At 38.7% G+C, this 21,400-nt stretch overlaps 17 non-coding genes across 17 annotated transcripts; all 17 read right to left on the reverse strand.

Annotated features, from left to right (window-relative positions):
• Positions 1-560: 560 nt before the first annotated feature.
• On the reverse strand, positions 561-751 carry LOC144723825 (U2 spliceosomal RNA). The gene has a single exon (XR_013586351.1). It is a non-coding gene; the product is annotated as a U2 spliceosomal RNA (small nuclear RNA).
• A 1,055-nt stretch (positions 752-1,806) lies between these two features.
• Positions 1,807-1,997, reverse strand: LOC144723879 (U2 spliceosomal RNA). The gene has a single exon (XR_013586395.1). It is a non-coding gene; the product is annotated as a U2 spliceosomal RNA (small nuclear RNA).
• Positions 1,998-3,052: 1,055 nt separating this feature from the next.
• LOC144723880 (U2 spliceosomal RNA) lies at positions 3,053-3,243 on the reverse strand. The gene has a single exon (XR_013586396.1). It is a non-coding gene; the product is annotated as a U2 spliceosomal RNA (small nuclear RNA).
• A 1,055-nt stretch (positions 3,244-4,298) lies between these two features.
• On the reverse strand, positions 4,299-4,489 carry LOC144723881 (U2 spliceosomal RNA). The gene has a single exon (XR_013586397.1). It is a non-coding gene; the product is annotated as a U2 spliceosomal RNA (small nuclear RNA).
• A 1,057-nt stretch (positions 4,490-5,546) lies between these two features.
• On the reverse strand, positions 5,547-5,737 carry LOC144723893 (U2 spliceosomal RNA). The gene has a single exon (XR_013586410.1). It is a non-coding gene; the product is annotated as a U2 spliceosomal RNA (small nuclear RNA).
• Positions 5,738-6,665: 928 nt separating this feature from the next.
• Positions 6,666-6,856, reverse strand: LOC144723894 (U2 spliceosomal RNA). Its single transcript, XR_013586411.1, has one exon. It is a non-coding gene; the product is annotated as a U2 spliceosomal RNA (small nuclear RNA).
• A 1,057-nt stretch (positions 6,857-7,913) lies between these two features.
• LOC144723841 (U2 spliceosomal RNA) lies at positions 7,914-8,106 on the reverse strand. The gene has a single exon (XR_013586368.1). It is a non-coding gene; the product is annotated as a U2 spliceosomal RNA (small nuclear RNA).
• A 1,058-nt stretch (positions 8,107-9,164) lies between these two features.
• LOC144723758 (U2 spliceosomal RNA) lies at positions 9,165-9,355 on the reverse strand. The gene has a single exon (XR_013586283.1). It is a non-coding gene; the product is annotated as a U2 spliceosomal RNA (small nuclear RNA).
• A 1,058-nt stretch (positions 9,356-10,413) lies between these two features.
• Positions 10,414-10,604, reverse strand: LOC144723824 (U2 spliceosomal RNA). The gene has a single exon (XR_013586350.1). It is a non-coding gene; the product is annotated as a U2 spliceosomal RNA (small nuclear RNA).
• Positions 10,605-11,660: 1,056 nt separating this feature from the next.
• Positions 11,661-11,851, reverse strand: LOC144723882 (U2 spliceosomal RNA). Its single transcript, XR_013586399.1, has one exon. It is a non-coding gene; the product is annotated as a U2 spliceosomal RNA (small nuclear RNA).
• Positions 11,852-12,908: 1,057 nt separating this feature from the next.
• Positions 12,909-13,099, reverse strand: LOC144723761 (U2 spliceosomal RNA). Its single transcript, XR_013586287.1, has one exon. It is a non-coding gene; the product is annotated as a U2 spliceosomal RNA (small nuclear RNA).
• A 1,056-nt stretch (positions 13,100-14,155) lies between these two features.
• LOC144723789 (U2 spliceosomal RNA) lies at positions 14,156-14,346 on the reverse strand. Its single transcript, XR_013586315.1, has one exon. It is a non-coding gene; the product is annotated as a U2 spliceosomal RNA (small nuclear RNA).
• Positions 14,347-15,403: 1,057 nt separating this feature from the next.
• On the reverse strand, positions 15,404-15,594 carry LOC144723883 (U2 spliceosomal RNA). Its single transcript, XR_013586400.1, has one exon. It is a non-coding gene; the product is annotated as a U2 spliceosomal RNA (small nuclear RNA).
• Positions 15,595-16,651: 1,057 nt separating this feature from the next.
• Positions 16,652-16,842, reverse strand: LOC144723826 (U2 spliceosomal RNA). Its single transcript, XR_013586353.1, has one exon. It is a non-coding gene; the product is annotated as a U2 spliceosomal RNA (small nuclear RNA).
• Positions 16,843-17,903: 1,061 nt separating this feature from the next.
• On the reverse strand, positions 17,904-18,094 carry LOC144723830 (U2 spliceosomal RNA). The gene has a single exon (XR_013586357.1). It is a non-coding gene; the product is annotated as a U2 spliceosomal RNA (small nuclear RNA).
• Positions 18,095-19,151: 1,057 nt separating this feature from the next.
• Positions 19,152-19,342, reverse strand: LOC144723813 (U2 spliceosomal RNA). The gene has a single exon (XR_013586339.1). It is a non-coding gene; the product is annotated as a U2 spliceosomal RNA (small nuclear RNA).
• Positions 19,343-20,399: 1,057 nt separating this feature from the next.
• Positions 20,400-20,590, reverse strand: LOC144723790 (U2 spliceosomal RNA). Its single transcript, XR_013586316.1, has one exon. It is a non-coding gene; the product is annotated as a U2 spliceosomal RNA (small nuclear RNA).
• Positions 20,591-21,400: the final 810 nt, after the last annotated feature.

Here is a 21,400-nt window from a genome sequence, read left to right on the forward strand (position 1 = left end):
AATTAAACCGAGTTTGTTTCTGCCAACAAACGAGGAAGTTCTTAGGTGCAAGTGTAATTGATTCAGAGAATTTGAATCTGAAAATGCTAATTTAATAATACAAATTGTACGACCAATACATATGAATGAAAAAAACTATCGAAAAAATATCGTTCGTTAAAAAACACTGTCCCTAAAGGAAGGTATAGAAAAATTTCAGCCTAAGGCCTTTCTACATAGCACATGAAGCAAGATAGACTAAGATAGGTAAATTACGGAATTATGGGCAATACTGCGTTATGAAGACGTAACAAACAAAGCAGTACAGGATAAAACAAACTGTTTGTATATAAGTGCATGTGCATATGACATATTACTTCTTGACCCACACCGACTGGATACCTGTGAAAATAGTTTGATAGATTTTTGAAATTTGACAGCTATCCAGGGCACAAATGAGAAGATGGAGGGGACTGGTAACAAAACAGGAGAGAACGCACCCAATTACGGACAAACAGCGGAAATGGGGTTTGCAAACCCAACATAGTCTACTTTTGTTTGATGATATTCCTCCCCCAGCAGGGAGGTGCACCATTTCCGGAGAAACTGCAATACCGGGTTGATGCGCGGAGTGGACGGAGCAAGCCCCTATTCCATCTCCCTGTGCCAAAAATCTATTTATTATAAGGTACCACAATGTGGTACGTATCAGATATTAAACTGATAAGAACAGATACTACACTTGATCTTAGCCAAAAGGCCGAGAAGCGATAACACACACTTGCCAGTGGTGGAGATTACATACGCCAAAATTCTCTCTACACCATGGGGCCTCCACCCGTTACTACGCACAATAAATACTGACTTAAAGCTTTCGTGACTGCAGGAATTCATATTCTTTGGGCCTTTCGGTAAAGTCATGTAGATAGGTTCAAAGAAAATATCAAAAAATTACAAAAAACTACTTTGCTATTTTTAACACCATGGCACATGCGGAATGGTCGTGGTAACTTATTGTGCGAATATTATTTGGGTCTTTCGGTAAAGTCACATAGATAGGTTCAAAGAAAATAACAAAAATTACAAAAAAATACTTTACGTGACTTTACCAAAGAATATGCGCAGAAGTTATCACGACCATTCCGCATGTGCCATGGCGTTAAGAGATACGGAATATTAAACAAGCATCAGTCAAGCACATGGCCATTCATATTTGAAACCGGGACAAAATCTCAATTTCTGCAAAAGGCTTTGGCACACCCAGAAATAATTAAACCGAGTTTGTTTCTGCCAACAAACGAGGAAGTTCTTAGGTGCAATTGTAATTGATTCAGAGAATTAGAATCTGAAAATGCTAATTTAATAATACAAATTGTACGACCAATACATATGAATGAAAAAAAACTATCGACAAAATATCGTGCGTTAATAAACACTGTCCCTAAAGGAAGGTATAGTAAAATTTCAGCCTAAGTCCTTTCTACATAGCACATGAAGCAAGATAGACTAAGATAGGTAAATTACGGAATTATGGGCAATACTGCGTTATGAAGACGTAACAAACAGAGCAGTACAGGATAAAATAAACTGTTTGTATATAAATGCATGTGCATATGGCATTACTTCTTGACCCACACCGACTGGATAACTGTGAAAATAGTTTGATAGATTTTTGAAATTTGACAGCTATCCAGGGCACAAATGAGAAGATGGAGGGGACTGGTAACAAAACAGGAGAGAACGCACCCAATTACGGACAAACAGCGGAAATGGGGTTTGCAAACCCAACATAGTCTACTTTTGTTTGATGATATCCCTCCCCCAGCAGGGAGGTGCACCATTCCCGGAGAAACTGCAATACCGGGTTGATGCGCGGAGTGGACGGAGCAAGCCCCTATTCCATCTCCCTGTCCCAAAAATCAATTTAATATAAGGTACCACAATGTGGTACGTATCAGATATTAAACTGATAAGAACAGATACTACACTTGATCTTAGCCAAAAGGCCGAGAAGCGATAACACACACTTGCCAGTGGTGGAGATTACATACGCCAAGACTCTCTCTACACCATGGGGCCTCCACCCGTTACTACGCACAATAAATACTGACTTAAAGCTTTCGTGACTGCAGGAATTCATATTCTTTGGGCCTTTCGGTAAAGTCATGTAGATAGGTTCAAAGAAAATATCAAAAAATAAAAAAAACTACTTTGTTATTTTTAACACCATGGCACATTCGGAATGGTCGTGGTAACTTATTGTGCGAACATTATTTGGGTCTTTCGGTAAAGTCACGTAGATAGGTTCAAAGAAAATAACAAAAATTACAAAAAAATACTTTACGTGACTTTACCAAAGAATATGCGCAGAAGTTATCACGACCATTCCGCATGTGCCATGGCGTTAAGAGATACGGAATATTAAACAAGCATCAGTCACGCACACGGCCATTCATGTTTGAAACCGGGACAAAATCTCAATTTCTGCAAAAGGCTTTGGCACACCCAGAAATAATTAAACCGAGTTTGTTTCTGCCAACAAACGAGGAAGTTCTTAGGTGCAATTGTAATTGATTCAGAGAATTAGAATCTGAAAATGCTAATTTAATAATACAAATTGTACGACCAATACATATGAATGAAAAAAAAACTATCGAAAAAATATCGTTCGTTAATAAACACTGTCCCTAAAGGAAGGTATAGTAAAATTTCAGCCTAAGTCCTTTCTACATAGCACATGAAGCAAGATAGACTAAGATAGGTAAATTACGGAATTATGGGCAATACTGCGTTATGAAGACGTAACAAACAGAGCAGTACAGGATAAAATAAACTGTTTGTATATAAATGCATGTGCATATGGCATTACTTCTTGACCCACACCGACTGGATAACTGTGAAAATAGTTTGATAGATTTTTGAAATTTGACAGCTATCCAGGGCACAAATGAGAAGATGGAGGGGACTGGTAACAAAACAGGAGAGAACGCACCCAATTACGGACAAACAGCGGAAATGGGGTTTGCAAACCCAACATAGTCTACTTTTGTTTGATGATATCCCTCCCCCAGCAGGGAGGTGCACCATTCCCGGAGAAACTGCAATACCGGGTTGATGCGCGGAGTGGACGGAGCAAGCCCCTATTCCATCTCCCTGTCCCAAAAATCAATTTAATATAAGGTACCACAATGTGGTACGTATCAGATATTAAACTGATAAGAACAGATACTACACTTGATCTTAGCCAAAAGGCCGAGAAGCGATAACACACACTTGCCAGTGGTGGAGATTACATACGCCAAGCCTCTCTCTACACCATGGGGCCTCCACCCGTTACTACGCACAATAAATACTGACTTAAAGCTTTCGTGACTGCAGGAATTCATATTCTTTGGGCCTTTCGGTAAAGTCATGTAGATAGGTTCAAAGAAAATATCAAAAAATAAAAAAAACTACTTTGTTATTTTTAACACCATGGCACATTCGGAATGGTCGTGGTAACTTATTGTGCGAACATTATTTGGGTCTTTCGGTAAAGTCACGTAGATAGGTTCAAAGAAAATAACAAAAATTACAAAAAAATACTTTACGTGACTTTACCAAAGAATATGCGCAGAAGTTATCACGACCATTCCGCATGTGCCATGGCGTTAAGAGATACGGAATATTAAACAAGCATCAGTCACGCACACGGCCATTCATGTTTGAAACCGGGACAAAATCTCAATTTCTGCAAAAGGCTTTGGCACACCCAGAAATAATTAAACCGAGTTTGTTTCTGCCAACAAACGAGGAAGTTCTTAGGTGCAATTGTAATTGATTCAGAGAATTAGAATCTGAAAATGCTAATTTAATAATACAAATTGTACGACCAATACATATGAATGAAAAAAAAACTATCGAAAAAATATCGTTCGTTAATAAACACTGTCCCTAAAGGAAGGTATAGTAAAATTTCAGCCTAAGTCCTTTCTACATAGCACATGAAGCAAGATAGACTAAGATAGGTAAATTACGGAATTATGGGCAATACTGCGTTATGAAGACGTAACAAACAGAGCAGTACAGGATAAAATAAACTGTTTGTATATAAATGCATGTGCATATGGCATTACTTCTTGACCCACACCGACTGGATAACTGTGAAAATAGTTTGATAGATTTTTGAAATTTGACAGCTATCCAGGGCACAAATGAGAAGATGGAGGGGACTGGTAACAAAACAGGAGAGAACGCACCCAATTACGGACAAACAGCGGAAATGGGGTTTGCAAACCCAACATAGTCTACTTTTGTTTGATGATATCCCTCCCCCAGCAGGGAGGTGCACCATTCCCGGAGAAACTGCAATACCGGGTTGATGCGCGGAGTGGACGGAGCAAGCCCCTATTCCATCTCCCTGTCCCAAAAATCAATTTAATATAAGGTACCACAATGTGGTACGTATCAGATATTAAACTGATAAGAACAGATACTACACTTGATCTTAGCCAAAAGGCCGAGAAGCGATAACACACACTTGCCAGTGGTGGAGATTACATACGCCAAGACTCTCTCTACACCATGGGGCCTCCACCCGTTACTACGCACAATAAATACTGACTTAAAGCTTTCGTGACTGCAGGAATTCATATTCTTTGGGCCTTTCGGTAAAGTCATGTAGATAGGTTCAAAGAAAATATCAAAAAATAAGAAAAAACTACTTTGTTATTTTTAACACCATGGCACATTCGGAATGGTCGTGGTAACTTATTGTGCGAACATTATTTGGGTCTTTCGGTAAAGTCACGTAGATAGGTTCAAAGAAAATAACAAAAATTACAAAAAAATACTTTACGTGACTTTACCAAAGAATATGCGCAGAAGTTATCACGACCATTCCGCATGTGCCATGGCGTTAAGAGATACGGAATATTAAACAAGCATCAGTCACGCACACGGCCATTCATGTTTGAAACCGGGACAAAATCTCAATTTCTGCAAAAGGCTTTGGCACACCCAGAAATAATTAAACCGAGTTTGTTTCTGCCAACAAACGAGGAAGTTCTTAGGTGCAATTGTAATTGATTCAGAGAATTAGAATCTGAAAATGCTAATTTAATAATACAAATTGTACGACCAATACATATGAATGAAAAAAAAACTATCGAAAAAATATCGTTCGTTAATAAACACTGTCCCTAAAGGAAGGTATAGTAAAATTTCAGCCTAAGTCCTTTCTACATAGCACATGAAGCAAGATAGACTAAGATAGGTAAATTACGGAATTATGGGCAATACTGCGTTATGAAGACGTAACAAACAGAGAAGTACAGGATGAAACAAACTGTTTGTATATAAGTGCATGTGCATATGACATATTACTTCTTGACCCACACGACTGGATAGCTGTGAAAATAGTTTGATAGATTTTTGAAATTTGACAGCTATCCAGGGCACAAATGAGAAGATGGAGGGGACTGGTAACAAAACAGGAGAGAACGCACCCAATTACGGACAAACAGCGGAAATGGGGTTTGCAAACCCAACATAGTCTACTTTTGTTTGATGATATTACTCCCCCAGCAGGGAGGTGCACCATTCCCGGAGAAACTGCAATACCGGGTTGATGCGCGGAGTGGACGGAGCAAGCCCCTATTCCATCTCCCTGTCCCAAAAATCTATTTAATATAAGGTACCACAATGTGGTACGTATCAGATATTAAACTGATAAGAACAGATACTACACTTGATCTTAGCCAAAAGGCCGAGAAGCGATAACACACACTTGCCAGTGGTGGAGATTACATACACCAAGACTCTCTCTACACCATGGGGCCTCCACCAACTACTACGCACAATAAATACTGACTTAAAGCTTTCGTGACTGCAGGAATTCATATTCTTTGGGCCTTTCGGTAAAGTCATGTAGATAGGTTCAAAGAAAATAACAAAAATTACAAAAAAATACTTTACGTGACTTTACCAAAGAATATGCGCAGAAGTTATCACGACCATTCCGCATGTGCCATGGCGTTAAGAGATACGGAATATTAAACAAGCATCAGTCAAGCACATGGCCATTCATATTTGAAACCGGGACAAAATCTCAATTTCTGCAAAAGGCTTTGGCACACCCAGAAATAATTAAACCGAGTTTGTTTCTGCCAACAAACGAGGAAGTTCTTAGGTGCAATTGTAATTGATTCAGAGAATTAGAATCTGAAAATGCTAATTTAATAATACAAATTGTACGACCAATACATATGAATGAAAAAAAACTATCGAAAAAATATCGTGCGTTAATAAACACTGTCCCTAAAGGAAGGTATAGTAAAATTTCAGCCTAAGTCCTTTCTACTTAGCACATGAAGCAAGATAGACTAAGATAGGTAAATTACGGAATTATGGGCAATACTGCGTTATGAAGACGTAACAAACAGAGCAGTATAGGATAAAACAAACTGTTTGTATATAAGTGCATGTGCATATGACATATTACTTCTTGACCCACACGACTGGATAGCTGTGAAAATAGTTTGATAGATTTTTGAAATTTGACAGCTATCCAGGGCACACATGAGAAGATGGAGGGGACTGGTAACAAAACAGGAGAGAACGCACCCAATTACGGACAAACAGCGGAAAAATGGGGTTTGCAAACCCAACATAGTCTACTTTTGTTTGATGATATTCCTCCCCCAGCAGGGAGGTGCACCATTCCCGGAGAAACTGCAATACCGGGTTGATGCGCGGAGTGGACGGAGCAAGCCCCTATTCCATCTCCCTGTCCCAAAAATCTATTTAATATAAGGTACCACAATGTGGTACGTATCAGATATTAAACTGATAAGAACAGATACTACACTTGATCTTAGCCAAAAGGCCGAGAAGCGATAACACACACTTGCCAGTGGCGGAGATTACATACGCCAAGACTCTCTTTACACCATGGGGCCTCCACCAGTTAATTCGCACAATAAATACTGACTTAAAGCTTTCGTGACTGCAGGAATTCATATTCTTTGGGCCTTTCGGTAAAGTCATGTAGATAGGTTCAAAGAAAATATCAAAAAATAAGAAAAAACTACTTTGTTATTTTTAACACCATGGCACATGCGGAATGGTCGTGGTAACTTATTGTGCGAATATTATTTGGGTCTTTCGGTAAAGTCACATAGATAGGTTCAAAGAAAATAACAAAAATTACAGAAAAATACTTTACGTGACTTTACCAAAGAATATGCGCAGAAGTTATCACGACCATTCCGCATGTGCCATGGCGTTAAGAGATACGGAATATTAAACAAGCATCAGTCACGCACACGGCCATTCATATTTGAAACCGGGACAAAATCTCAATTTCTGCAAAAGGCTTTGGCACACCCAGAAAAAATTAAACCGAGTTTGTTTCTGCCAACAAACGAGGAAGTTCTTAGGTGCAATTGTAATTGATTAAGAGAATTAGAATCTGAAAATGCTAATATAATAATACAAATTGTACGACCAATACATATGAATGAAAAAAAACTATCGAAAAAATATCGTTCGTTAATAAACACTGTCCCTAAAAGAAGGTATAGTAAAATTTCAGCCTAAGGCCTTTCTACATAGCACATGAAGCAAGATAGACTAAGATAGGTAAATTACGGAATTATGGGCAATACTGCGTTATGAAGACGTAACAAACAGAGCAGTACAGGATAAAACAAACTGTTTGTATATAAGTGCATGTGCATATGACATATTACTTCTTGACCCACACCGACTGGATACCTGTGAAAATAGTTTGATAGATTTTTGAAATTTGACAGCTATCCAGGGCACAAATGAGAAGATGGAGGGGACTGGTAACAAAACAGGAGAGAACGCACCCAATTACGGACAAACAGCGGAAATGGGGTTTGCAAACCCAACATAGTCTACTTTTGTTTGATGATATTCCTCCCCCAGCAGGGAGGTGCACCATTCCCGGAGAAACTGCAATACCGGGTTGATGCGCAGAGTGGACGGAGCAAGCCCCTATTCCATCTCCCTGTCCCAAAAATCAATTTAATATAAGGTACCACAATGTGGTACACGTATCAGATATTAAACTGATAAGAACAGATACTACACTTGATCTTAGCCAAAAGGCCGAGAAGCGATCACACACACTTGCCAGTGGTGGAGATTACATACGCCAAGACTCTCTCTACACCATGGGGCCTCCACCCGTTACTACGCACAATAAATACTGACTTAAAGCTTTCGTGACTGCAGGAATTCATATTCTTTGGGCCTTTCGGTAAAGTCATGTAGATAGGTTCAAAGAAAATATCAAAAAATAAGAAAAAACTACTTTGTTATTTTTAACACCATGGCACATGCGGAATGGTCGTGGTAACTTATTGTGCGAATATTATTTGGGTCTTTCGGTAAAGTCACATAGATAGGTTCAAAGAAAATAACAAAAATTACAAAAAAAATACTTTACGTGACTTTACCAAAGAATATGCGCAGAAGTTATCACGACCATTCCGCATGTGCCATGGCGTTAAGAGATACGGAATATTAAACAAGCATCAGTCACGCACACGGCCATTCATATTTGAAACCGGGACAAAATCTCAATTTCTGCAAAAGGCTTTGGCACACCCAGAAAAAATTAAACCGAGTTTGTTTCTGCCAACAAACGAGGAAGTTCTTAGGTGCAATTGTAATTGATTAAGAGAATTAGAATCTGAAAATGCTAATATAATAATACAAATTGTACGACCAATACATATGAATGAAAAAAAACTATCGAAAAAATATCGTTCGTTAATAAACACTGTCCCTAAAAGAAGGTATAGTAAAATTTCAGCCTAAGGCCTTTCTACATAGCACATGAAGCAAGATAGACTAAGATAGGTAAATTACGGAATTATGGGCAATACTGCGTTATGAAGACGTAACAAACAGAGCAGTACAGGATAAAACAAACTGTTTGTATATAAGTGCATGTGCATATGACATATTACTTCTTGACCCACACCGACTGGATACCTGTGAAAATAGTTTGATAGATTTTTGAAATTTGACAGCTATCCAGGGCACAAATGAGAAGATGGAGGGGACTGGTAACAAAACAGGAGAGAACGCACCCAATTACGGACAAACAGCGGAAATGGGGTTTGCAAACCCAACATAGTCTACTTTTGTTTGATGATATTCCTCCCCCAGCAGGGAGGTGCACCATTCCCGGAGAAACTGCAATACCGGGTTGATGCGCAGAGTGGACGGAGCAAGCCCCTATTCCATCTCCCTGTCCCAAAAATCAATTTAATATAAGGTACCACAATGTGGTACGTATCAGATATTAAACTGATAAGAACAGATACTACACTTGATCTTAGCCAAAAGGCCGAGAAGCGATAACACACACTTGCCAGTGGTGGAGATTACATACGCCAAGACTCTCTCTACACCATGGGGCCTCCACCCGTTACTACGCACAATAAATACTGACTTAAAGCTTTCGTGACTGCAGGAATTCATATTCTTTGGGCCTTTCGGTAAAGTCATGTAGATAGGTTGAAAGAAAATATCAAAAAATAAGAAAAAACTACTTTGTTATTTTTAACACCATGGCACATGCGGAATGGTCGTGGTAACTTATTGTGCGAATATTATTTGGGTCTTTCGGTAAAGTCACATTGATAGGTTCAAAGAAAATAACAAAAATTACAAAAAAAATACTTTACGTGACTTTACCAAAGAATATGCGCAGAAGTTATCACGACCATTCCGCATGTGCCATGGCGTTAAGAGATACGGAATATTAAACAAGCATCAGTCACGCACACGGCCATTCATATTTGAAACCGGGACAAAATCTCAATTTCTGCAAAAGGCTTTGGCACACCCAGAAAAAATTAAACCGAGTTTGTTTCTGCCAACAAACGAGGAAGTTCTTAGGTGCAATTGTAATTGATTAAGAGAATTAGAATCTGAAAATGCTAATATAATAATACAAATTGTACGACCAATACATATGAATGAAAAAAAACTATCGAAAAAATATCGTTCGTTAATAAACACTGTCCCTAAAGGAAGGTATAGTAAAATTTCAGCCTAAGGCCTTTCTACATAGCACATGAAGCAAGATAGACTAAGATAGGTAAATTACGGAATTATGGGCAATACTGCGTTATGAAGACGTAACAAACAGAGCAGTACAGGATAAAACAAACTGTTTGTATATAAGTGCATGTGCATATGACATATTACTTCTTGACCCACACCGACTGGATACCTGTGAAAATAGTTTTATAGATTTTTGAAATTTGACAGCTATCCAGGGCACAAATGAGAAGATCGAGGGGACTGGTAACAAAACAGGAGAGAACGCACCCAATTACGGACAAACAGCGGAAATGGGGTTTGCAAACCCAACATAGTCTACTTTTGTTTGATGATATTCCTCCCCCAGCAGGGAGGTGCACCATTTCCGGAGAAACTGCAATACCGGGTTGATGCGCGGAGTGGACGAAGCAAGCCCCTATTCCATCTCCCTGTCCCAAAAATCTATTTAATATAAGGTACCACAATGTGGTACGTATCAGATATTAAACTGATAAGAACAGATACTACACTTGATCTTAGCCAAAAGGCCGAGAAGCGATAACACACCCTTGCCAGTGGTGGAGATTACATACGCCAAAATCTCTCTACACCATGGGGCCTCCACCCGTTACTTCGCACAATAAATACCGACTTAAAGCTTTCGTGACTGCAGGAATTCATATTCTTTGGGCATTTCGGTAAAGTCATTTAGATAGGTTCAAAGAAAATATCAAAAAATAAGAAAAAACTACTTTGTTATTTTTAACACCATGGCACATGCGGAATGGTCGTGGTAACTTATTGTGCGAATATTATTTGGGTCTTTCGGTAAAGTCACATAGATAGGTTCAAAGAAAATAACAAAAATTACAAAAAAATACTTTACGTGACTTTACCAAAGAATATGCGCAGAAGTAATCACGACCATTCCGCATGTGCCATGGTGTTAAGAGATACGGAATATTAAACAAGCATCAGTCAAGCACACGGCCATTCATGTTTGAAACCGGGACAAAATCTCAATTTCTGCAAAAGGCTTTGGCACACCCAGAAATAATTAAACCGAGTTTGTTTCTGCCAACAAACGAGGAAGTTCTTAGGTGCAAGTGTAATTGATTCAGAGAATTATAATCTGAAAATGCTAATATAATAATACAAATTGTACGACCAATACATATGAATGAAAAAAAACTATCGAAAAAATATCGTTCGTTAATAAACACTGTCCCTAAAGGAAGGTATAGTAAAATTTCAGCCTAAGGCCTTTCTACATAGCACATGAAGCAAGATAGACTAAGATAGGTAAATTACGGAATTATGGGCAATACTGCGTTATGAAGACGTAACAAACAGAGCAGTACAGGATAAAACAAACTGTTTGTATATAAGTGCATGTGCATATGACATATTACTTCTTGACCCACACCGACTGGATACCTGTGAAAATAGTTTGATAGATTTTTGAAATTTGACAGCTATCCAGGGCACAAATGAGAAGATGGAGGGGACTGGTAACAAAACAGGAGAGAACGCACCCAATTACGGACAAACAGCGGAAATGGGGTTTGCAAACACAACATAGTCTACTTTTGTTTGATGATATTCCTCCCCCAGCAGGGAGGTGCACCATTCCCGGAGAAACTGCAATACCGGGTTGATGCGCGGAGTGGACGGAGCAAGCCCCTATTCCATCTCCCTGTCCCAAAAATCAATTTAATATAAGGTACCACAATGTGGTACGTATCAGATATTAAACTGATAAGAACAGATACTACACTTGATCTTAGCCAAAAGGCCGAGAAGCGATAACACACCCTTGCCAGTGGTGGAGATTACATACGCCAAAACTCTCTCTACACCATGGGTCCTCCACCCGTTACTTCGCACAATAAATACCGACTTAAAGCTTTCGTGACTGCAGGAATTCATATTCTTTGGGCATTTCGGTAAAGTCATGTAGATAGGTTCAAAGAAAATATCAAAAAATTACAAAAAACTACTTTGTTATTTTTAACACCATGGCACATGCGGAATGGTCGTGGTAACTTATTGTGCGAATATTATTTGGGTCTTTCGGTAAAGTCACATAGATAGGTTCAAAGAAAATAACAAAAATTACAAAAAAATACTTTACGTGACTTTACCAAAGAATATGCGCAGAAGTTATCACGACCATTCCGCATGTGCCATGGCGTTAAGAGATACGGAATATTAAACAAGCATCAGTCACGCACAAGGCCATTCATATTTGAAACCGGGACAAAATCTCAATTTCTGCAAAAGGCTTTGGCACACCCAGAAAAAATTAAACCGAGTTTGTTTCTGCCAACAAACGAGGAAGTTCTTAGGTGCAATTGTAATTGATTAAGAGAATTAGAATCTGAAAATGCTAATATAATAATACAAATTGTACGACCAATACATATGAATGAAAAAAAACTATCGAAAAAATATCGTTCGTTAATAAACACTGTCCCTAAAGGAAGGTATAGTAAAATTTCAGCCTAAGGCCTTTCTACATAGCACATGAAGCAAGATAGACTAAGATAGGTAAATTACGGAATTATGGGCAATACTGCGTTATGAAGACGTAACAAACAGAGCAGTACAGGATAAAACAAACTGTTTGTATATAAGTGCATGTGCATATGACATATTACTTCTTGACCCACACCGACTGGATACCTGTGAAAATAGTTTGATAGATTTTTGAAATTTGACAGCTATCCAGGGCACAAATGAGAAGATGGAGGGGACTGGTAACAAAACAGGAGAGAACGCACCCAATTACGGACAAACAGCGGAAATGGGGTTTGCAAACCCAACATAGTCTACTTTTGTTTGATGATATTCCTCCCCCAGCAGGGAGGTGCACCATTCCCGGAGAAACTGCAATACCGGGTTGATGCGCGGAGTGGACGGAGCAAGCCCCTATTCCATCTCCCTGTCCCAAAAATCTATTTAATATAAGGTACCACAATGTGGTACGTATCAGATATTAAACTGATAAGAACAGATACTACACTTGATCTTAGCCAAAGGGCCGAGAAGCGATAACACACACTTGCCAGTGGTGGAGATTACATACGCCAAGACTCTCTCTACACCATGGGGCCTCCACCCGTTACTACGCACAATAAATACTGACTTAAAGCTTTCGTGACTGCAGGAATTCATATTCTTTGGGCCTTTCGGTAAAGTCATGTAGATAGGTTCAAAGAAAATATAAAAAAATAAGAAAAAACTACTTTGTTATTTTTAACACCATGGCACATGCGGATTGGTCGTGGTAACTTATTGTGCGAATATTATTTGGGTCTTTCGGTAAAGTCACATAGATAGGTTCAAAGAAAATAACAAAAATTACAAAAAATACTTTACGTGACTTTACCAAAGAATATGCGCAGAAGTTATCACGACCATTCCGCATGTGCCATGGCGTTAAGAGATACGGAATATTAAACAAGCATCAGTCACGCACACGGCCATTCATATTTGAAACCGGGACAAAATCTCAATTTCTGCAAAAGGCTTTGGCACACCCAGAAAAAATTAAACCGAGTTTGTTTCTGCCAACAAACGAGGAAGTTCTTAGGTGCAATTGTAATTGATTAAGAGAATTAGAATCTGAAAATGCTAATATAATAATACAAATTGTACGACCAATACATATGAATGAAAAAAAACTATCGAAAAAATATCGTTCGTTAATAAACACTGTCCCTAAAGGAAGGTATAGTAAAATTTCAGCCTAAGGCCTTTCTACATAGCACATGAAGCAAGATAGACTAAGATAGGTAAATTACGGAATTATGGGCAATACTGCGTTATGAAGACGTAACAAACAGAGCAGTACAGGATAAAACAAACTGTTTGTATATAAGTGCATGTGCATATGACATATTACTTCTTGACCCACACCGACTGGATACCTGTGAAAAGAGTTTGATAGATTTTTGAAATTTGACAGCTATCCAGGGCACAAATGAGAAGATCGAGGGGACTGGTAACAAAACAGGAGAGAACGCACCCAATTACGGACAAACAGCGGAAATGGGGTTTGCAAACCCAACATAGTCTACTTTTGTTTGATGATATTCCTCCCCCAGCAGGGAGGTGCACCATTTCCGGAGAAACTGCAATACCGGGTTGATGCGCGGAGTGGACGGAGCAAGCCCCTATTCCATCTCCCTGTCCCAAAAATCTATTTAATATAAGGTACCACAATGTGGTACGTATCAGATATTAAACTGATAAGAACAGATACTACACTTGATCTTAGCCAAAAGGCCGAGAAGCGATAACACACCCTTGCCAGTGGTGGAGATTACATACGCCAAAACTCTCTCTACACCATGGGGCCTCCACCCGTTACTTCGCACAATAAATACCGACTTAAAGCTTTCGTGACTGCAGGAATTCATAGTCTTTGGGCATTTCGGTAAAGTCATTTAGATAGGTTCAAAGAAAATATCAAAAAATAAGAAAAAACTACTTTGTTATTTTTAACACCATGGCACATGCGGAATGGTCGTGGTAACTTATTGTGCGAATATTATTTGGGTCTTTCGGTAAAGTCACATAGATAGGTTCAAAGAAAATAACAAAAATTACAAAAAAATACTTTACGTGACTTTACCAAAGAATATGCGCAGAAGTAATCACGACCATTCCGCATGTGCCATGGTGTTAAGAGATACGGAATATTAAACAAGCATCAGTCAAGCACACGGCCATTCATGTTTGAAACCGGGACAAAATCTCAATTTCTGCAAAAGGCTTTGGCACACCCAGAAATAATTAAACCGAGTTTGTTTCTGCCAACAAACGAGGAAGTTCTTAGGTGCAAGTGTAATTGATTCAGAGAATTATAATCTGAAAATGCTAATATAATAATACAAATTGTACGACCAATACATATGAATGAAAAAAAACTATCGAAAAAATATCGTTCGTTAATAAACACTGTCCCTAAAGGAAGGTATAGTAAAATTTCAGCCTAAGGCCTTTCTACATAGCACATGAAGCAAGATAGACTAAGATAGGTAAATTACGGAATTATGGGCAATACTGCGTTATGAAGACGTAACAAACAGAGCAGTACAGGATAAAACAAACTGTTTGTATATAAGTGCATGTGCATATGACATATTACTTCTTGACCCACACCGACTGGATACCTGTGAAAATAGTTTGATAGATTTTTGAAATTTGACAGCTATCCAGGGCACAAATGAGAAGATGGAGGGGACTGGTAACAAAACAGGAGAGAACGCACCCAATTACGGACAAACAGCGGAAATGGGGTTTGCAAACACAACATAGTCTACTTTTGTTTGATGATATTCCTCCCCCAGCAGGGAGGTGCACCATTCCCGGAGAAACTGCAATACCGGGTTGATGCGCGGAGTGGACGGAGCAAGCCCCTATTCCATCTCCCTGTCCCAAAAATCAATTTAATATAAGGTACCACAATGTGGTACGTATCAGATATTAAACTGATAAGAACAGATACTACACTTGATCTTAGCCAAAAGGCCGAGAAGCGATAACACACCCTTGCCAGTGGTGGAGATTACATACGCCAAAACTCTCTCTACACCATGGGGCCTCCACCCGTTACTTCGCACAATAAATACCGACTTAAAGCTTTCGTGACTGCAGGAATTCATATTCTTTGGGCATTTCGGTAAAGTCATGTAGATAGGTTCAAAGAAAATATAAAAAAATTACAAAAAACTACTTTGTTATTTTTAATACCATGGCACATGCGGAATGGTCGTGGTAACTTATTGTGCGAATATTATTTGGGTCTTTCGGTAAAGTCACATAGATAGGTTCAAAGAAAATAACAAAAATTACAAAAAAATACTTTACGTGACTTTACCAAAGAATATGCGCAGAAGTTATCACGACCATTCCGCATGTGCCATGGTGTTAAGAGATACGGAATATTAAACAAGCATCAGTCACGCACACGGCCATTCATGTTTGAAACCGGGACAAAATCTCAATTTCTGCAAAAGGCTTTGGCACACCCAGAAATAATTAAACCGAGTTTGTTTCTGCCAACAAACGAGGAAGTTATTAGGTGCAAGTGTAATTGATTCAGAGAATTAGAATCTGAAAATGCTAATTTAATAATACAAATTGTACGACCAATACATATGAATGAAAAAAAACTATCGAAAAAATATCGTTCGTTAATAAACACTGTCCCTAAAGGAAGGTATAGTAAAATTTCAGCCTAAGGCCTTTCTACATAGCACATGAAGCAAGATAGACTAAGATAGGTAAATTACGGAATTATGGGCAATACTGCGTTATGGAGACGTAACAAACAGAGCAGTACAGGATAAAACAAACTGTTTGTATATAAGTGCATTTGCATATGACATATTACTTCTTGACCCACACCGACTGGATACCTATGAAAATAGTTTGATAGATTTTTGAAATTTGACAGCTATCCAGGGCACAAATGAGAAGATGGAGGGGACTGGTAACAAAACAGGAGAGAACGCACCCAATTACGGACAAACAGCGGAAATGGGGTTTGCAAACCCAACATAGTCTACTTTTGTTTGATGATATTCCTCCCCCAGCAGGGAGGTGCACCATTCCCGGAGAAACTGCAATACCGGGTTGATGCGCAGAGTGGACTGAGCAAGCCCCTATTCCATCTCCCTGTCCCAAAAATCTATTTAATATAAGGTACCACAATGTGGTACGTATCAGATATTAAACTGATAAGAACAGATACTACACTTGATCTTAGCCAAAAGGCCGAGAAGCGATAACACACACTTGCCAGTGGTGGAGATTACATACGCCAAAACTCTCTCTACACCATGGGGCCTCCACCCGTTACTACGCACAATAAATACTGACTTAAAGCTTTCGTGACTGCAGGAATTCATATTCTTTGGGCCTTTCGGTAAAGTCATGTAGATAGGTTCAAAGAAAATATCAAAAAATAAGAAAAAACTACTTTGTTATTTTTAACACCATGGCACATGCGGAATGGTCGTGGTAACTTATTGTGCGAATATTATTTGGGTCTTTCGGTAAAGTCACATAGATAGGTTCAAAGAAAATAACAAAAATTGCAAAAAAATACTTTACGTGACTTTACCAAAGAATATGCGCAGAAGTTATCACGACCATTCCGCATGTGCCATGGCGTTAAGAGATACGGAATATTAAACAAGCATCAGTCACGCACACGGCCATTCATATTTGAAACCGGGACAAAATCTCAATTTCTGCAAAAGGCTTTGGCACACCCAGAAAAAATTAAACCGAGTTTGTTTCTGCCAACAAACGAGGAAGTTCTTAGGTGCAATTGTAATTGATTAAGAGAATTAGAATCTGAAAATGCTAATATAATAATAATACAAATTGTACGACCAATACATATGAATGAAAAAACAAATATCGAAAAAATATCGTTCGTTAATAAACACTGTCCCTAAAGGAAGGTATAGTAAAATTTCAGCCTAAGGCCTTTCTACATAGCACATGAAGCAAGATAGACTAAGATAGGTAAATTACGGAATTATGGGCAATACTGCGTTATGAAGACGTAACAAACAGAGCAGTACAGGATAAAACAAACTGTTTGTATATAAGTGCATGTGCATATGACATATTACTTCTTGACCCACACCGACTGGATACCTGTGAAAATAGTTTGATAGATTTTTGAAATTTGACAGCTATCCAGGGCACAAATGAGAAGATGGAGGGGACTGGTAACAAAACAGGAGAGAACGCACCCAATTACGGACAAACAGCGGAAATGGGGTTTGCAAACCCAACATAGTCTACTTTTGTTTGATGATATTCCTCCCCCAGCAGGGAGGTGCACCATTTCCGGAGAAACTGCAATACCGGGTTGATGCGCGGAGTGGACGGAGCAAGCCTCTATTCCATCTCCCTGTCCCAAAAATATATTTAATATAAGGTACCACAATGTGGTACGTATCAGATATTAAACTGATAAGAACAGATACTACACTTGATCTTAGCCAAAAGGCCGAGAAGCGATAACACACACTTGCCAGTGGTGGAGATTACATACGCCAAAACTCTCTCTACACCATGGGGCCTCCACCCGTTACTACGCACAATAAATACTGACTTAAAGCTTTCGTGACTGCAGGAATTCATATTCTTTGGGCCTTTCGGTAAAGTCATGTAGATAGGTTCAAAGAAAATATCAAAAAATAAGAAAAAACTACTTTGTTATTTTTAACACCATGGCACATGCGGAATGGTCGTGGTAACTTATTGTGCGAATATTATTTGGGTCTTTCGGTAAAGTCACATAGATAGGTTCAAAGAAAATAACAAAAATTACAAAAAAATACTTTACGTGACTTTACCAAAGAATATGCGCAGAAGTTATCACGACCATTCCGCATGTGCCATGGCGTTAAGAGATACGGAATATTAAACAAGCATCAGTCACGCACACGGCCATTCATATTTGAAACCGGGACAAAATCTCAATTTCTGCAAAAGGCTTTGGCACACCCAGAAATAATTAAACCGAGTTTGTTTCTGCCAACAAACGAGGAAGTTCTTAGGTGCAATTGTAATTGATTAAGAGAATTAGAATCTGAAAATGCTAATATAAAAATACAAATTGTACGACCAATACATATGAATGAAAAAAAACTATCGAAAAAATATCGTTCGTTAATAAACACTGTCCCTAAAGGAAGGTATAGTAAAATTTCAGCCTAAGGCCTTTCTACATAGCACATGAAGCAAGATAGACTAAGATAGGTAAATTACGGAATTATGGGCAATACCGCGTTATGAAGACGTAACAAACAGAGCAGTACAGGATAAAACAAACTGTTTGTATATAAGTGCATGTGCATATGACATATTACTTCTTGACCCACACCGACTGGATACCTGTGAAAATAGTTTGATAGATTTTTGAAATTTGACAGCTATCCAGGGCACAAATGAGAAGATGGAGGGGACTGGTAACAAAACAGGAGAGCACGCACCCAATTACAGACAAACAGCGGAAATGGGGTTTGCAAACCCAACATAGTCTACTTTTGTTTGATGATATTCCTCCCCCAGCAGGGAGGTGCACCATTTCCGGAGAAACTGCAATACCGGGTTGATGCGCGGAGTGGACGGAGCAAGCCCCTGTTCCATCTCCCTGTCCCAAAAATCTATTTAATATAAGGTACCACAATGTGGTACGTATCAGATATTAAACTGATAAGAACAGATACTACACTTGATCTTAGCCAAAAGGCCGAGAAGCGATAACTCACACTTGCCAGTGGTGGAGATTACATACGCCAAAACTCTCTCTACACCATGGGGCCTCCACCCGTTACTACGCACAATAAATACTGACTTAAAGCTTTCGTGACTGCAGGAATTCATATTCTATGGGCCTTTCGGTAAAGTCATGTAGATAGGTTCAAAGAAAATATCAAAAAATTACAAAAAACTACTTTGTTATTTTTAACACCATGGCACATGCGGAATGGTCGTGGTAACTTATTGTGCGAATATTATTTGGGTCTTTCGGTAAAGTCACATAGATAGGTTCAAAGAAAATAACAAAAATTACAAAAAAATACTTTACGTGACTTTAACAAAGAATATGCGCAGAAGTTAGCACGACCATTCCGCATGTGCCATGGCGTTAAGAGATACGGAATATTAAACAAGCATCAGTCACGCACACGGCCATTCATATTTGAAACCGGGACAAAATCTCAATTTCTGCAAAAGGCTTTGGCACACCCAGAAAAAATTAAACCGAGTTTGTTTCTGCCAACAAACGAGGAAGTTCTTAGGTGCAATTGTAATTGATTAAGAGAATTAGAATCTGAAAATGCTAAAATAATAATACAAATTGTACGACCAATACATATGAATGAAAAAAAACTATCGAAAAAATATCGTTCGTTAATAAACACTGTCCCTAAAGGAAGGTATAGTAAAATTTCAGCCTAAGGCCTTTCTACATAGCACATGAAGCAAGATAGACTAAGATAGGTAAATTACGGAATTATGGGCAATACTGCGTTATGAAGACGTAACAAACAGAGCAGTACAGGATAAAACAAACTGTTTGTATATAAGTGCATGTGCATATGACATATTACTTCTTGACCCACACCGACTGGATACCTGTGAAAATAGTTTGATAGATTTTTGAAATTTGACAGCTATCCAGGGCACAAATGAGAAGATGGAGGGGACTGGTAACAAAACAGGAGAGAACGCACCCAATTACGGACAAACAGCAGAAATGGGGTTTGCAAACCCAACAGAGTCTACTTTTGTTTGATGATATTCCTCCCCCAGCAGGGAGGTGCACCATTTCCGGAGAAACTGCAATACCGGGTTGATGCGCGGAGTGGACGGAGCAAGCCCCTATTCCATCTCCCTGTCCCAAAAATCTATTTAATATAAGGTACCACAATGTGGTACGTATCAGATATTAAACTGATAAGAACAGATACTACACTTGATCTTAGCCAAAAGGCCGAGAAGCGATAACACACACTTGCCAGTGGTGGATATTACATACGCCAAAACTCTCTCTACACCATGGGGCCTCCACCCGTTACTACGCACAATAAATACTGACTTAAAGCTTTCGTGACTGCAGGAATTCATATTCTTTGGGCCTTTCGGTAAAGTCATGTAGATAGGTTCAACGAAAATATCAAAAAATAAGAAAAAACTACTTTGTTATTTTTAACACCATGGCACATGCGGAATGGTCGTGGTAACTTATTGTACGAATATTATTTGGGTCTTTCGGTAAAGTCACATAGATAGGTTCAAAGAAAATAACAAAAATTACAAAAAAATACTTTACGTGACTTTACCAAAGCATATGCGCAGAAGTTATCACGACCATTCCGCATGTGCCATGGCGTTAAGAGATACGGAATATTAAACAAGCATCAGTCACGCACACGGCCATTCATATTTGAAACCGGGACAAAATCTCAATTTCTGCAAAAGGCTTTGGCACACCCAGAAAAAATTAAACCGAGTTTGTTTCTGCCAACAAACGAGGAAGTTCTTAGGTGCAATTGTAATTGATTAAGAGAATTAGAATCTGAAAATGCTAATATAATAATACAAATTGTACGACCAATACATATGAATGAAAAAAAAATATCGAAAAAATATCGTTCGTTAATAAACACTGTCCCTAAAGGAAGGTATAGTAAAATTTCAGCCTAAGGCCTTTCTACATAGCACGTGAAGCAAGATAGACTAAGATAGGTAAATTACGGAATTATGGGCAATACTGCGTTATGAAGACGTAACAAACAGAGCAGTACAGGATAAA

The sequence above is a fragment of the Lampetra planeri genome, chromosome 18 (assembly GCF_965212315.1).
Source record: "Lampetra planeri chromosome 18, kcLamPlan1.2.h2, whole genome shotgun sequence".
Classification (NCBI taxonomy): Eukaryota; Metazoa; Chordata; class Hyperoartia; order Petromyzontiformes; family Petromyzontidae; genus Lampetra; species Lampetra planeri.